The following is a 14,542-nucleotide window of genomic DNA, read 5'->3' as shown; positions in this document are numbered from 1 at the left end:
CTATAGAAATGATTTGGTGTGTGGTTGTCTTCCATCCCAGCTTTTTCCTTCCCTTTCTTTCTTTAAAAAAAACTTGGTTCCAGATGATATTCCTCATGGTAGTTATAAATTTATCAGCATGGAACTGCAAGAGTGCAAAAGAGTAGCCACTAGCAGTACATTTCCCAATGTGGGGATTTCCCATTTGTTTCTGACAGGGCCCAGTTGCAATGGCAGATGCTGTCTCTAAACTGATCTGTTTCATTATTTAGAGGGAATTAAGATGGAGAATGAGAGAACCAGTTGTTAGATAAAACAATAGCAAATTATATTGTTTTGTAACATATATTTGGGGAAAGGGATGGAAAAATATGACATTTCAGTTGGACAACAGAATGTTTGATGCAGGAATACAATACACAATTGTATCTCATCAGCATACTGATGATACTTGGCCCGAGGCTGATTAATGACCTCTCCCAACTGTTTCATGGAGGTGTTAGGTATACTCTAACCCAGGGGTGTCAAACTGAAGGCTTGCAGGCCGCATCATAAATCTGGCCCATGGGGCCGGCCTAGAAATAGCAAAGGACTGGCCCATGGTGCCTCTGGAAGCCAAAATGGGGCACACACCCCCCCCCTTATTTTGGCCATCAAAGTGCTGCAGGAGGCGTCCATCCCATCTCCCCCGCCCCCGCCTGCCCGCAGAGGAGAATTACAGTGCTAATCCAGCCCTCACAAAAATCCATTTTGATACCCCTGATCTAACCTATTATCCATACATGGTCAATGGAAGTAGATTTGGGGGAATTATAGTCCATACTGATCCAGAATAAAGGAAGCCACATTTGTTACATAGCATGCCATCCTCTTTTTTTGTTTTTTACTCAAAAGTAAAAACTAGCCCATTCTCTATTGAACCTCAACAGATGATAAATGCAAATTTAATCCTTTTTTCTCCAGAACTGAACTGAATTGAATTCTCTACTATATAGCCACAAGGTAGCATTGGTGCTACCCCACTGCAGTCTCAAGTTCTGCTTAAACAGTACTCCTGCATATTCCTTGGATAGCAAAGGAAGTACTGGACTGCAGAACACCAGACATATCACTAGAATGCAAAAATCACAAAACCACATCTCTCTCACTTTGGCCATGTCAGGGGGGAGGGGGGCAGGGATGTTCACTGTAGAAGGCAATTATGTTTGAAAGAGGTTTTAGATTTTATACGTGGCCAAATAACAGCGATACTTTCTAAATGAATGCAAAATATTCCTTATTTGCTGATGGACCAATTATCCATTCACAATTATCATAAAGCTGGCTATACAAAATGAACTTCAAAAATATGTTTCAAACATTGGGTGTGCTGTTTAAAGTTATTTACAATAAAGGCAACCATTTAAAAAGCACATTTTTGGGGAAATAGGCCAGATATTATTGGGGGTGGGGGGAAGCTGTTGAGAGTTTTGGCAGAGATCAAAACTTGGCATGTGGTTATAGGAGCCAATTACCTGGCTCAACTTTATGTCTTTTACCAGAATAATTTCTCACAAAAAATCCCGAATCCTCCCTGCCAAAAAGGAACTAGTTAGGGCAGATGTTATTGTTAGAACTTGTAGCAAATATGTGCCACAATTTACCTTATAAATTTGGTGCACTTAATGGATAGTTGTGCTGCAACAAGGAGGTTCCATTTCCTTTCCAAGAACATTAATGCTGTCAAACTGACTTCCAGAATCCCATAGCCAGGAAGATGAAGCATACACAGAAAAAGACTCAGAACATGATGAGATTTCCTAGGGGAGAAAGGAGAAACCCTGAATATATATGGCACATGGGTAACTAATGTCATGGCTGGAAGCTATATCTTTGGGCTTTCCCATTCATGTCTCGATTGGAACATTCTAGATAAAGTTCACTGCATTCCACTCTACTGCATCTGAGGAAAAAATAGAAAATATGGGTCAAGGGAACACTGACTTAAAAGAATGAGAAGCCATCAAAAATATACCTACTGTAGATAATTATATTTCTGTTGCATATTCTTGCTCACCATTGCCAATTGGTGAAAAATGTCAGGGTTATCCAGTTTTAGATTTCCGTTGAAGGAACTGATTGAGAACAGAAGATAATTTCCATGATATCTAATGAATATGCATGCATTTATAATAACCGGTGAGCCTGTTTAGCACAGGATTCTAACCCACTGGGCTTCCTCTGAGACTTACAAGGAATGCTGATGCCTGAAATCAGGGCAAAGAGAGGGTTTGACTTGACATGCGGCACAGAGCCAGTATAAACAGGCATCTCATTTGTTTCCTTCCCTTCCATTTAGAGCAGGGGTGTCAAACTCAAGGCCGACGCTCTGCGGGCTGCATCTGGTCTATGGGGTGCTTAAATCTGGCCCACAGATAAATAGCAAAGAATCAGCCCACGGTGCCTCTGCCAGCCAAAATGATGTGCGGGGGAAAGCCGCATGAAGGCTCCTGTGCTCCATTTTGGCCGGCAGGGTGCTGCAGGAGGCCATCCAGGCCAAAAAATGGGGTGCGGGGAGGCCATTTTGGCCAGCAGGGTCCTGCGGGAGGCCTCCCTCCCATTCCCCTCCCCTCAGCCAGCTCACTGAAGAGAACCACAATGCTGATCTGGCCCTCGAAGAAATCCAGTTTGACATCCCTGATTTAGAGCTGGGATGTCAAATTCACGTCGTCATGGCGGCATCACATGATGTGTGGGACTTTTTTCCCCCTTTGCTAAACCAGGTATGGGCGTGGTCAGCACATGATGCATCCGGCCCTTGGGCCAGGAGTTTGACAGCCCTGATTTAGAGGAAGGAATCATCTGTTACTATTTTTTCTTGGGCCATCTCATTTCTTTTGCTTCCTTTTCTCAAATCATAAGGTTTGTTGGGTTTGAAAGGCCTGATTGCCTCAGGTCAGCCACTTTAAGAGCTGTAATCGCAGGAATCTTACACCTCAACAACTGCAGAGTTTAAAGGGAATCTTATCTGTCTCACTTGACTCTCAAACAACACTATCACCATAATCAACATAACATCATGTGGGTGTGTCTGCACTGCTTTACAAAGAACTAGGACTACAGGTCTCTAAATCCATGGATCCCCACTGACCTCTGAACAGGTGAAAACAGATTCCCAGAAGACCAAATTTAAATGACAGTGACTTTATAATACAGGTAGTCCTCGACTTACAACACTTTGTTCAGTGACCATTCAAAGTTTCAACGGCACTGAAAAATGTGACTTATGACCATTTTTCGCAGTTATGACCTTTGCAGCATCCCCATGGTCATGTGATCAAAATTCAAAGGCACAGCAACCGGTTCATGTTTGTTGGGTATAACAATGATACACCAACTAAGTTTGGGTGAATAAATATATAAACCAAGGTTTGGGTGTTTGTAACTTGTAGCTTTAAGCACCAAACTGCTTGTAATTAACTAATTAAGGGTGCGGTTACAAACGGCAATAAAAGGCAGTAAGAGAAACGTAATCGCTCTGCTTGCTCTCTGCTTGTTATCTGCTTGCTACTGTTTAGTTTGCTACTGTTTGCTACAACTGTTTGAATACCTGAACGAAAGGACTATTTCATTGATGTGCTGATATCCTGTGAATACTCAGCGTTGTCTTCAAAAGGAAAGGTATCAGAGGAGAAGATATCTTTACAAGAAGATAAGGATATAGAACTGACTGGTAAATGGACTAAGTTACTGAATGGATATATTTGTGAATGACATATGGACTGATTGACAATGTTTAAACTCTAATTGGATTAAACAACTATTTAAACTACAAACAGTGTTTGTCATCAGTGTGTGTAAACTCTAGGGCCCTTCCTCTCTCGTTTGGCTGCCTGGCTTGACTGCTGCTGCACATTCTGTTTTTGGGGGTTTGTCCCCAAACACTAACATTGGTTATGGGCCCAGTGAGCACAGTCTAACTAACCATGATATAGCAGTGAGAGTTGGTGTGAGTTGCACATTACTGTAAAAACAAACTGTTTTTCATTGATTTTTAAATAGTTGTTTACCTGAAGAACAATGGCACAAGTAAATTTGCCTAATCTGTCCATGATATCCAGACTAGATGGAACAAACTATGTTTCATGGTCAATGAAATGTAGTTTACTTCTACGAAGAGAAGGTTTGTGGGACATAATAACAAACCCACCAGATGTGACTAACTTAGATCCTGATGTTGAGGAGGATAACAAAAAGATACAAGACTATAAACGAAAGAATGAGCAGGCTTTATGCATCATAGGACTGTCTCTCTCTGACCAGCAACTTATCCATATCCATGGAGAGGAAAATGCTGCAAACTGCTGGGAGAACCTCAGGAAGATATATGTTCGGGACAGTGTAGGAGACCAGCTGAGAGAAGATAAACCTAATAAAGAAGAGAAATTATCTTCAAAGCTTGAAAGAAACCAACTAAGTAAATTAAAGCACCCGGAAGAAGAGAATTTATCTTCGACGGCATACACAATTAAAAGGTGTTTTAATTGTGGAGGCAGAGGACATTTGGCAAGATTCTGCAGAAAAGAAAAAAGCCAGAATGTAAAAAAGCCAAAGAAATCTTTTGAACTAGCCATGTTTAGCAACTGTGATGTGAAGAATGATTTATGGGTGGTGGACAGTGGTGCATCCCACTGCATCACGAGAGATAAGACAAAATTTATAAAAATGTCTACAAGCTCTCAACATATATCACTTGCCAATGGCTGGAACCTCAAGGCCAAGGGAGAAGGTATTGCATACTGTCCATGCTTAAACCAGGATATAAAAATGTTGTATGTACCACAGTTAAAGGTGAACTTGCTTTCTGTAAGGGTATTAGACAAACTAGGTTATGTAATTACATTTAAGGATAATAATTGCATAATTGAAAAAGATAACAAAAAGGTAACTGCAGCTTTAAATGGAACATTGTATGTATTACATGATAGTAAGAAAGGGGAGGCACAGACTGTATTTAACAATATAAAGCCTCATAATGAATGTATCCATTTATTGCATAGGCGTTTGGGGCATGTAAATTTTAAAATGCTAAAGCGTACAGTAGAGTTATCTGATGGAATAAAGGTTAAAACCGTGTGATAAATATTTGCGTTGTAATGTCTGCTGTGAAGATAAGAGTAAAATATTGCCTGCAAATAGGCTAAATGGTTTCAAAACTAAAGAACCTTTAGAAGTAGTATTTGCAGACATTATAGGTCCAAAAGAAACCCAGTATGGGGGTGCTCGATATATACTGAGCATTATGGACCATTATTCTAGATATGGGTTTTGCTACCTAATGAAAAGCAAAACTGAAACATATCAACATTTCTTCAACTGGTTAAAATTTGCAGAAAGAAAGACTAAACGGCAACTGATAACCCTGGTGACAGATAATGGTACGGAATTTGTTAACAGCAAATTCCAGAATAGATTAAAGGTAGCTGGAATAGAGCACAAGAAATCTGCACCATACAGACCACAACACAACGCATTTATTGAGAGAAGAGGCCAAACACTACAGGCAATGGTTAGAACAATGTTAACTGATTCTGGATTACCTGATTCTTTGTGGGGGAGGCCACAATGTGTGCTAATAACATATTGAACAACGTTGTTAACACAACTACTGGTGAAATACCATTCACCATGTGGCATGGCAGGAAGCCTGATCTGAGTTACCTGCACACATTTGGTGCACCAGCATGGGTGCATATCCCTACACAACTCAGGCGTAAAGGGCAACACAGAGCTAAACAATTATTCTTCGTTGGTTACCAAGCAAACCATAGGGCATATAGATTTTTGGGAGAAAGGCACATCTAAGGTGTTATGCAGTGCCAATGCCCAATTTCTAGAGCACGTAGGATGGGATAAGTTAGAACAGGATAACAATAAAGAAGTAATTATTGAATCCTATAGAAATCCCATTAATTATCCCTGTAACTTTAAGAATAAAGTAAAGAGAAAATACAGGCAGAGATAGAGCCCATAAAGGAAGAAATAATACCAATAGCTGAGCAAGATGAGGAACAGGAACAGGTAGTAATTCAAAAAGTCCTCATACAAGCCCTGTAATTCCCAGAAGAACTACACGAATATCTAGACCGCCTGATAGATACCAGGCTAACACAGTGTGCCAGATTAATAAAGTTCCATATACTGTAGATGAAATAAAAATGTATCCTACTAAAGATAAGGAAAGTTGGTATGCAGCAATGAATAAGGAATTGAAATCCTTAAAGGATATGGAAGTATATGAAAATGCGAGATTACCTGTTGATATAAAACCCATTGGCTGCAAATGGATTTTAAGATAAAGACTGAAAAAGATGGTAATATAATCTACAAGGCACGATTAGTAGCCCAAGGCTTTAGACAAAATGCCAATGACTATGACGAGGTATTTGCACCTAGCCTTAAAGCAGCAACATTAAGGGCAGCTTTAGTGTGGGCAGCAAGTAAGAAATATATAGTCAACCATCTAGATGTAGAAACTGCTTACTTGCACGCTCCACTAAGACATACTGTATACATGAAAAAACCTATTGGATTTAAAGGTGAAAATAATAATGATTATTGGTTGTTAAAAAGAGCCTCTATGGTCTTAAACAATCAGGCTATGAATGGAACCAGTATATTGTAAAGGAACTAAACAATATAGGGTTTAAAGCTGGTTTAGCCGATCCATGTCTATTTAAAAGGGAGACAAATGGGAAAATATCATTATTACTATTATTTACAGATGATATTGCTTTGATTACAGAAACTAATGATGAAGCCAATAAAATAATAGCATCATTAGCTAAGAAAATAAAAATCAAGCAATTAGGGGAGATAAAGAAATATCTAGGTTTGAATATACTAAAAACACAGAAAGGTTTTAAGATATCTCAGGAGGATAAGATATCTAAATTGCTAATAGATTATAAGATGGAACTTTGTAAGACTGCAAAGACTCCAATGAGTCAGGATATTTGCAAAATGGATGCTCAAAGTCCAAAATTTGATAAAGTAATATATCAATCTTGGATTGGTAGCTTATCATACATTAGCAATTGGTCAAGGCCAGATATAGCTTATAGTATTAATCAACTGGCACGACATAATAATGATCCACTTCAATGTCATTGGAAAGCATTAAATAGAATTTTGAGATATCTTAAAGGAACATTACACCATGCACTGTATCTAGAACCAAAAGGTAATCTAATACTAAGTGCTTATGCAGATGCTAGTTTTGCATCAGAAAGAGACACAAGAAAGTCGACTTCGGGAACAGCCATAATGCTGGCTAAGACATTAATAGGTTGGAAGTCAATAAGACAACAGCATATAAGTTTGTCTACTATGGAAGCAGAATTCTCCTGTTTGTCGTTATTATGTACTGAATTAATCATGTATAAGCAGATGATGAATGACATGGGGTTAACTGTAAATTATCCTATAATTGTACATGAAGATAATCAGGCAGCAATTCAAATGGCCACAAATATTGCAGTAAAAACTAGGAGCAAGCATACAGATTTAAGGTACTTAAACGTTAGACAATCTGTAAAAAGTAATCTGATACAGCTGGAGTACTGCATGTCGGAGGACAATATAGCTGATAACTTTACTAAAGCCCAAGGTGCCATAAAGCACCAAGAGAGTTGTGTAAAGTATGGTTTTAGATTGTAAGGGTATTATATATTTATATCACCCAAAAGGGAGAATGTTGGGTATAACAATGATACACCAACTAAGTTTGGGTGAATAAATATATAAACCAAGGTTTAGTGTTTGTAACTTGTAGCTTTAAGCACCAAACTGCTTGTAATTAACTAATTAAGGGTGCGGTTACAAACGGCAATAAAAGGCAGTAAGAGAAACGTAATCGCTCTGCTTGCTCTCTGCTTGTTATCTGCTTGCTACTGTTTAGTTTGCTACTGTTTGCTACAACTGTTTGAATACCTGAGCGAAAGGACTATTTCATTGATGTGCTGATATCCTGTGAATACTCAGCGTTGTCTTCAAAAGGAAAGGTATCAGAGGAGAAGATATCTTTACAAGAAGATAAGGATATAGAACTGACTGGTAAATGGACTAAGTTACTGAATGGGTATATTTGTGAATGACATATGGACTGATTGACAATGTTTAAACTCTAATTGGATTAAACAACTATTTAAACTACAAACAGTGTTTGTCATCAGTGTGTGTAAACTCTAGGGCCCTTCCTCTCTCGTTTGGCTGCCTGGCTTGACTGCTGCTGCACATTCTGTTTTTGGGGGTTTGTCCCCAAACACTAACAATGTTTATGACCACTGCTGGGTCGCAAGGTCACACGGTCCCTTTTTGCGACCTTCTGACCAGCAAAGTCAATGTGGAAACCAGATTCACTTAACAGCCATGTTGCTAATTTATCAACAGCAGTGATTCACTTAACAACTCTAGCAAAAAAAGGTTGTAAAATGGGTCAAAACTCACTTAAGAAATGTCTCACTTAACATCAGAAAAACTGGGCTCAATTGTGGGTTGTAAGTCAAGGACTACCTGTATTAATGTGATTTTCCAGGCTGTTTATGCAGAGCACAGCTGGAGGCAGTGAATGTTTATGATTTCTTTTGAGCTGGAGCAGCCGGGATATCTCCCTGATCTGATTCTCATCAGTGAGAATTGTGTAACCGCCATCAAAATCACATTAGACATTGGCTCACTTCCTTCATTTTCTGTGGTAAGAGGGAAGGAAAAAATCCTGCCTTCCTCTTAAGGAGGAGAGAAGCTGAAACTTTTGGAGCAGCTTCTCATATTGTCCTCCAGCACTCAGCATATTGTCATATCCCAGGCAGCCAAGAGCATGATGTCTCACCAATTGAATAGTCAAATGGCCTGGATTGAGTTATTTACCTGATGTAATTGAAGCCACTGACTTCCAAATTGGAAAACATCCAACATTTATTTATTTTTATTCATTTATTTTGTTCGTCAAGGATGTATGAGAAAACAAGTATAAGCATGAACATAACATATAAATATATAAGTATAAATAGGTATGAGTATATGCATAATAATTGAGTACATATAAATGGGAACAGTAGGACAGGGACGGTAAGCACGCTGGTGCGCTTATGCACGCCCCCTTACAGACCTCTTAGGAATGGAGCGAGGTCCAGGGTAGACAGTTTAACATTAAAGTTTTGGGGGTTTGAGGATGTAACCATAGAGTCAGGTAGTGAGTTCCAGGCATTGACCACTCTGTTGCTGAAGTCATATTTTCTGCAATCAAGTTTGGAGCGGTTTACTTTGAGTTTATATCTATTGTTTGCCCGTGTATTATTGCAATTGAAGCTGAAGTAGTCATTGACAGGTAGGATGTTGCAGCAGACAATTTTGTGTACTAAGCTTTCTTTCAAGCATTAATTGTTGTGGGGTTACTTTATATTCTTTATGTGCATGATTGCATTCCCACTCATGCCAGTAATACTATTGCATTCCCACTCATGCCAATAATGCTATTATTAAATTTGCAGATGATACAACAGTGGTGGGACTCATCTCTGGGGAGGGAAGGGGGAATGAGTCTGCCTATTGAGATGCTTTTGTGGTGTGGAGACAATAACTTGGTCTTTAACACCAATAAGACCAAGGAGCTTATAGTGGACTATAGAAAGAAAAAATCAGACATCCAGCCCTCACTTATCAGTGGAGACTGAGTGGAGCAAGTGGCCAGTTTTAAGTTTCTGGGTGTTATCATAAAAGAGGACCTGACCTGGGCGCCCACATTGCAGCCCTGGTCAAAAGGGCCCAGCAGAGATTATACTACCTGAGACTTCTCAGGAAACAACAACTGAATGAAAAACTGCTGGTGACCTTCTACTGCTGCACCATAGAGAGTATTTTAACTTACTGCATCTGTGTATGGTTTGCCAACAGGACAGAACTCCAGAGGGTTAACATCATTGCCCAGAAGATCATTGGTTGCCCTCTCCCCTCTTTGGAAGAGCTTTATAGCTTCCACTACCTTAAGAAAGTTCAAAACATTCTCAAAGATCCATCTCATACTGGGAATCCTTTTTTTTGAACTATTACCATCTGGCAGATGGTACAGAATAATTAAAACAAGGACAAATAGGCTGAAAAACAGCTTCTATCCCAGAGCACTAACTATATTGAATTCTACTATATAGTGCAATATTAATACAATATCAGGACTTTTCAATTCAATTGTATAAAATGTGAAGGATGTGTTTGTGTTTTATTTTTATAATTATAATGTACACTGAAGATGACATTTAATTTTATTGTACGAGATGCAATGACAATAAAGTAAACTAAAACTTTAATATAAGGACTGAAGCTGCCACTCACAGCCTTGTTGTCAATGTGCCTCATTTCAGAGCCCATAAGACACATGATGCAAATTTATGGAATGTCTTTATTTCCAGTGGTCACTTGCTAGATAAAATATCAAGTGGTATCACTAACACTGCTGATGTTATCTAGTTTGGATAATGAAACGTCTGCAAGAAAACAAGGGCCCCTCGTCTCATGTCAAACCTGAGCTATAAATATTCTCCTTCATAAATAAAATATCATAAAAAGTGGGGGGAAATGAATTTGTAATTTATGCTTCTGATGATTAGACAAGATAGTTTATAAAAAGAAGAGCAATGTGATGTAACCTAAAGAGAGGTTAAAATATCATTGTACTTTTAACTGCTAAGAAGATCAGAAGCAACATCTTCATATCTTTTTCAGGTTTAGCTTTTCTTTAATTTCTCCCTTTCTCTTCCTTCTGTTTCGTTCTATTTCCATTTGGTATTAGTACTTACTATTGTCAAAACTGTCAGTAAAATGTATACACACAGAGAGTATAAATCACTGATTCTGTCTTTATATTCAGAATACAGCATATATGCATGCCCACGCACACCAGGAATAGAAAGTATCTCACAGGAGCAGATAGAGGTAAATCCTAGAGAGGCAGGAAATGTATCACAAAACAATGGAGATGAATGCTAGAGTGGAATAAAGCTGCATACAAGGCAGACATAACACCTGTAACATCGTTCACTGTCAATTTCCAACAAGCATAGTCAATGGGGAAGCTGGCAGGAGGTCACAGATGACAATCCAGGATGCTGCACACACGAGGGATTCACTTAATGAAGTCAACTGGGACAACTACTACTGCCATCTTAAATTGGCGTATACTTGTTTGATGTTGCATGTTTTGATTGTGTTATTAAGTAATGGAGTTGCGGATTCCAATTAACATTATTAGGTGAGGACAACCAATAGCCATGGGAGCAAGGAGAGGCTCTTGGATAAGAGATTTCAGAAGCAGAGTGTGAGAAGGCCTTCACTGTTGCTTTGTTGCCAAGCTGACGCACTTTTTCTATACCTAGCATGAATACACAACCCTTATCTTTTTAGAATTCAGTCTCACTTTATTGGTTTTTTTTTCCAACCCTATTATTTCCAAGGAATGGTTCAGCCTGACCAGATTTAGTTGGCAAAAATCAAAGCTGCAGGTTTCCCATACATTTCTTTCCTTCTGTTTAAAGAGACAATGAAAACATTTGGGGCTAGTAAAGGATCGACTTGCTGATCATTCATCTCTAACACCAGATGTTAAGCCTGATTAAACTAATTAGCCACAGAATGTTTGTTTTACAGGTTGTAACAGAGTGTCCTCAGATGACTGTGGCTTTTTATTTCCTGTTTAAGAATGCAGGAAGCAGATTTATGTAGAGTCAAACTGTCTAACCCAGTATTGTCAACTAGCACACTTCAGATTTGATCTTCCAAAAGTACTCTGGAGGGCAGTGGCTGCAACCAAATGGCAGCACTTTTTGCCAAGATTAAGCAACCAGACCTTGATGTCCAAGCAACAGCAATAAATCCTTCCTCACCTTCTCAATGAATCCATGATGCTAATTTATGAAAACCCAAGCCCTCCAACTGAAAGAAAATCACAATTTTAATTATCCAATTAAGGATTTGTAATTAGAAAGAGGACTTCTGACCCCATATTATGGTCAGCTTTGAGGACATCCAAGTTGAGAATCTAGGCAAGGACTTCTATTATCTGACTTCACCCAGATGTAGCTAAGTCCAGCATCCTCTAGTGATTAAGTCAAGTAACAGCAGTAATTGCAAAAGGCTACTTATACATCAGAATACGCCCCCATTCTCTTTCTCAATCAAAACAAGATCTCATAATTCCTGCCATAAATTCTGTGGACAAAAGGCAGATGCAAATGAAGCATACATTCTCCAATAAATAAACTGCTACCTTCTCAAGAGAAAGAATTAAACGCAAGTTTGCAAACCACCTGGTCCACAACAGGATGCATCTATTTAGGGGTGGATGTTTATAAGAATTTATTCTGCCATTGCCCTTTATTTGAATATGAACTGGAATGCTAAGTAGTTTTTTTAGGAATCATCAGGAAATTGTTGTGACTCTGATGAGAAGAACCATTATGTTGTGATGAATAGGAAAAAAAATACTATAGATTTATTCTATAGTATGAGAGGATAGACTGAAGGTTATAGTGGATAAAGTGGTAGTCTTCAATTGGAAGACAAGCCAATTTTGTGAGTAAGACTCTTAATAATATGGAAATAATTGGACATCCGAGAAGAATTGGTAATTTATTGAATGAGATGCTGGAGAAGAAGTAGTCCAAAACTGAAAGCTACATAGAAAATCTATGCAGACATAATACAGGGCTTATAAATTGTTCTAATCAACCAAATGTAAGTGACATACATTTCCTCAAATCCATAACTTGGATTAAAAACTGACAAGGTGAGATCTAGTCCCACTTTAGGCATAAAAAAAGACCAGCTGGGTAACTTAGGGCCACTCATTCTTTCTCAACATAGCAGAAGGTCACAAAATGTGATCACCTGACTACAAGAGTCATCAATACATGCCATTTGCTTTAAGCAGCCAAATTTGGCTGGCTGGGGAATTCTGGGAGCTGAAGGCCATAGGTCTTAGAGTTGCCAAGGTTGGACACCCCTGATATAGCCCTCAGCTGTAGGGATTCCCGGGCAAGCAGGTTTGTAAAGCATACTTAGGAAGATCTTGTGTTAAGAATCACATATCTGCACCTCTGAATGTCAACCAACATCTCTATTCCCTGAGGTAACCATCTAATGATCAAGGGATTATGGAGAAAGCCTGCCTGACCTCAAGTGGGACAGATAGATATTACCAGCATTTTAAAGTGAATGAGGGAGTAATATTTAAAAACTTAAGAAACAAGGATAACATTCTTAGACTTTGAATATCAAGGCCAGAAAGTTATTCTAGAAACCAAGGGCTTTCAACTTTGCTAGAAAAATTTTCAAATTTAAAGACAGCATAAAAAGCACATCACTTAAAAGCTATAAATAGTAAAATTCTAACCAAGGTTAACAATTGTATGAGTTGACTATGATCCAGCAAGGACCATGAGATGGAATTTTAAAAGGTGGAAATGAAGGAGTCAGCAAATATTCACTGGGACATTGTTCTATAGTTATTCTGATCATCATCCCTACTCATGGAATAGACCCCCGATATAACTTCATACACTTTCCATCCCCTTTTCAAATCTGCCTATATGTTTATCTACTGTTGGCATGGAATACAACCACTGGCAGAACAAAATTTGTTCATACCTAAAGTAGATTCATAGTAGATGAAGGCGAAGGTGCTGTTGTGGTGGGATCACAGAATCAGTCAAGGATGCCAAACTGCTATGAATAGGCCTGAGATGCTGTCAGATATATGGGGACTTCCTATTGTAGAGAGTTGCACTCTAGGAATTTTGAAATATTTGTTTGATGCCTGAGGCACCACACAATCATGTTTCTCCCATTCAAAGAATACTGTTGCAGATACAGAAGCTTAGCAGGAATTTGTGATAGGGCTCCAGAAAGAACAGTTTTTGTTAGAAAATTCCAGAGATGTACAGTGAAAGAGGGCATTCTAGTCCTTCCTCTCCCTGCATTTGTATATGCAATACTTCCAGTCACATTAGATTGGAGAGATTATGATTCCCCACCATTGTTCCAGCATGGCCAATGATGATAGATACTGGGAGATCTAAATAGTTGAGAGTACAGGATACAAGAGAAGAGCAACTGTTGGACATTGCTTAGAAATTCAAAGCCGAGCCAACCCTCCCCCCCCAAAAAAACCCAATAGATTACTTGAAATAAATTCAGATTAAAAACTATGAGCTTTAAAAAAAATGGAAAACAGAGGTCAAAAAGACAATGGCAAAAAAAACCCCTGCCAAATATGTTTGAAAGTATGAAATAAAATGTTAAGATCTAGTGGGAAGGAAAGACTAGAAAATGTTAATTTTTCAGTTTATCAGAGAAGGCAGAGTCTAAACTGGAATAACTCAACTGGAACAGAAATGAAAAAGCATTAGATTTCCAAACCCCACCTCCATTTAAATAACTTTTACCTACTCTGCAGGTAAAGATACACACACACACACACACATACACACACACACACACACACACACATATATATACCCTTCTCTCTTTCTCT

The 14,542-nt window shown here is 38.7% G+C and overlaps 1 protein-coding gene across 2 annotated transcripts in view; it reads right to left on the bottom strand.

Moving 5' to 3' along the window:
* The window catches only part of FAIM2 (Fas apoptotic inhibitory molecule 2), a 104,017-nt gene that overhangs the window by 58,781 nt on the left and 30,694 nt on the right, over positions 1-14,542 (bottom strand). The window contains exon 6 of one of the 2 annotated variants that reach the window (XM_087925253.1): positions 1,623-1,778. The exons of the other annotated variant lie outside the window; for it this stretch is intronic. The gene's annotated coding sequence lies outside the window, so the exon portion shown is untranslated. The remainder of the gene's footprint in view (positions 1-1,622; positions 1,779-14,542) is intronic. 2 annotated transcript variants of the gene reach the window in all.

The sequence above is a fragment of the Pseudonaja textilis genome, chromosome 2, assembly GCF_049901715.1.
Source record: "Pseudonaja textilis isolate UNSWEBS1 chromosome 2, rPseTex1.2, whole genome shotgun sequence".
In the NCBI taxonomy this organism is placed as follows: Eukaryota; Metazoa; Chordata; class Lepidosauria; order Squamata; family Elapidae; genus Pseudonaja; species Pseudonaja textilis.
Note: the sequence above shows the minus strand (reverse complement) of the source record. Positions and strands in the feature narration are given on the sequence as shown.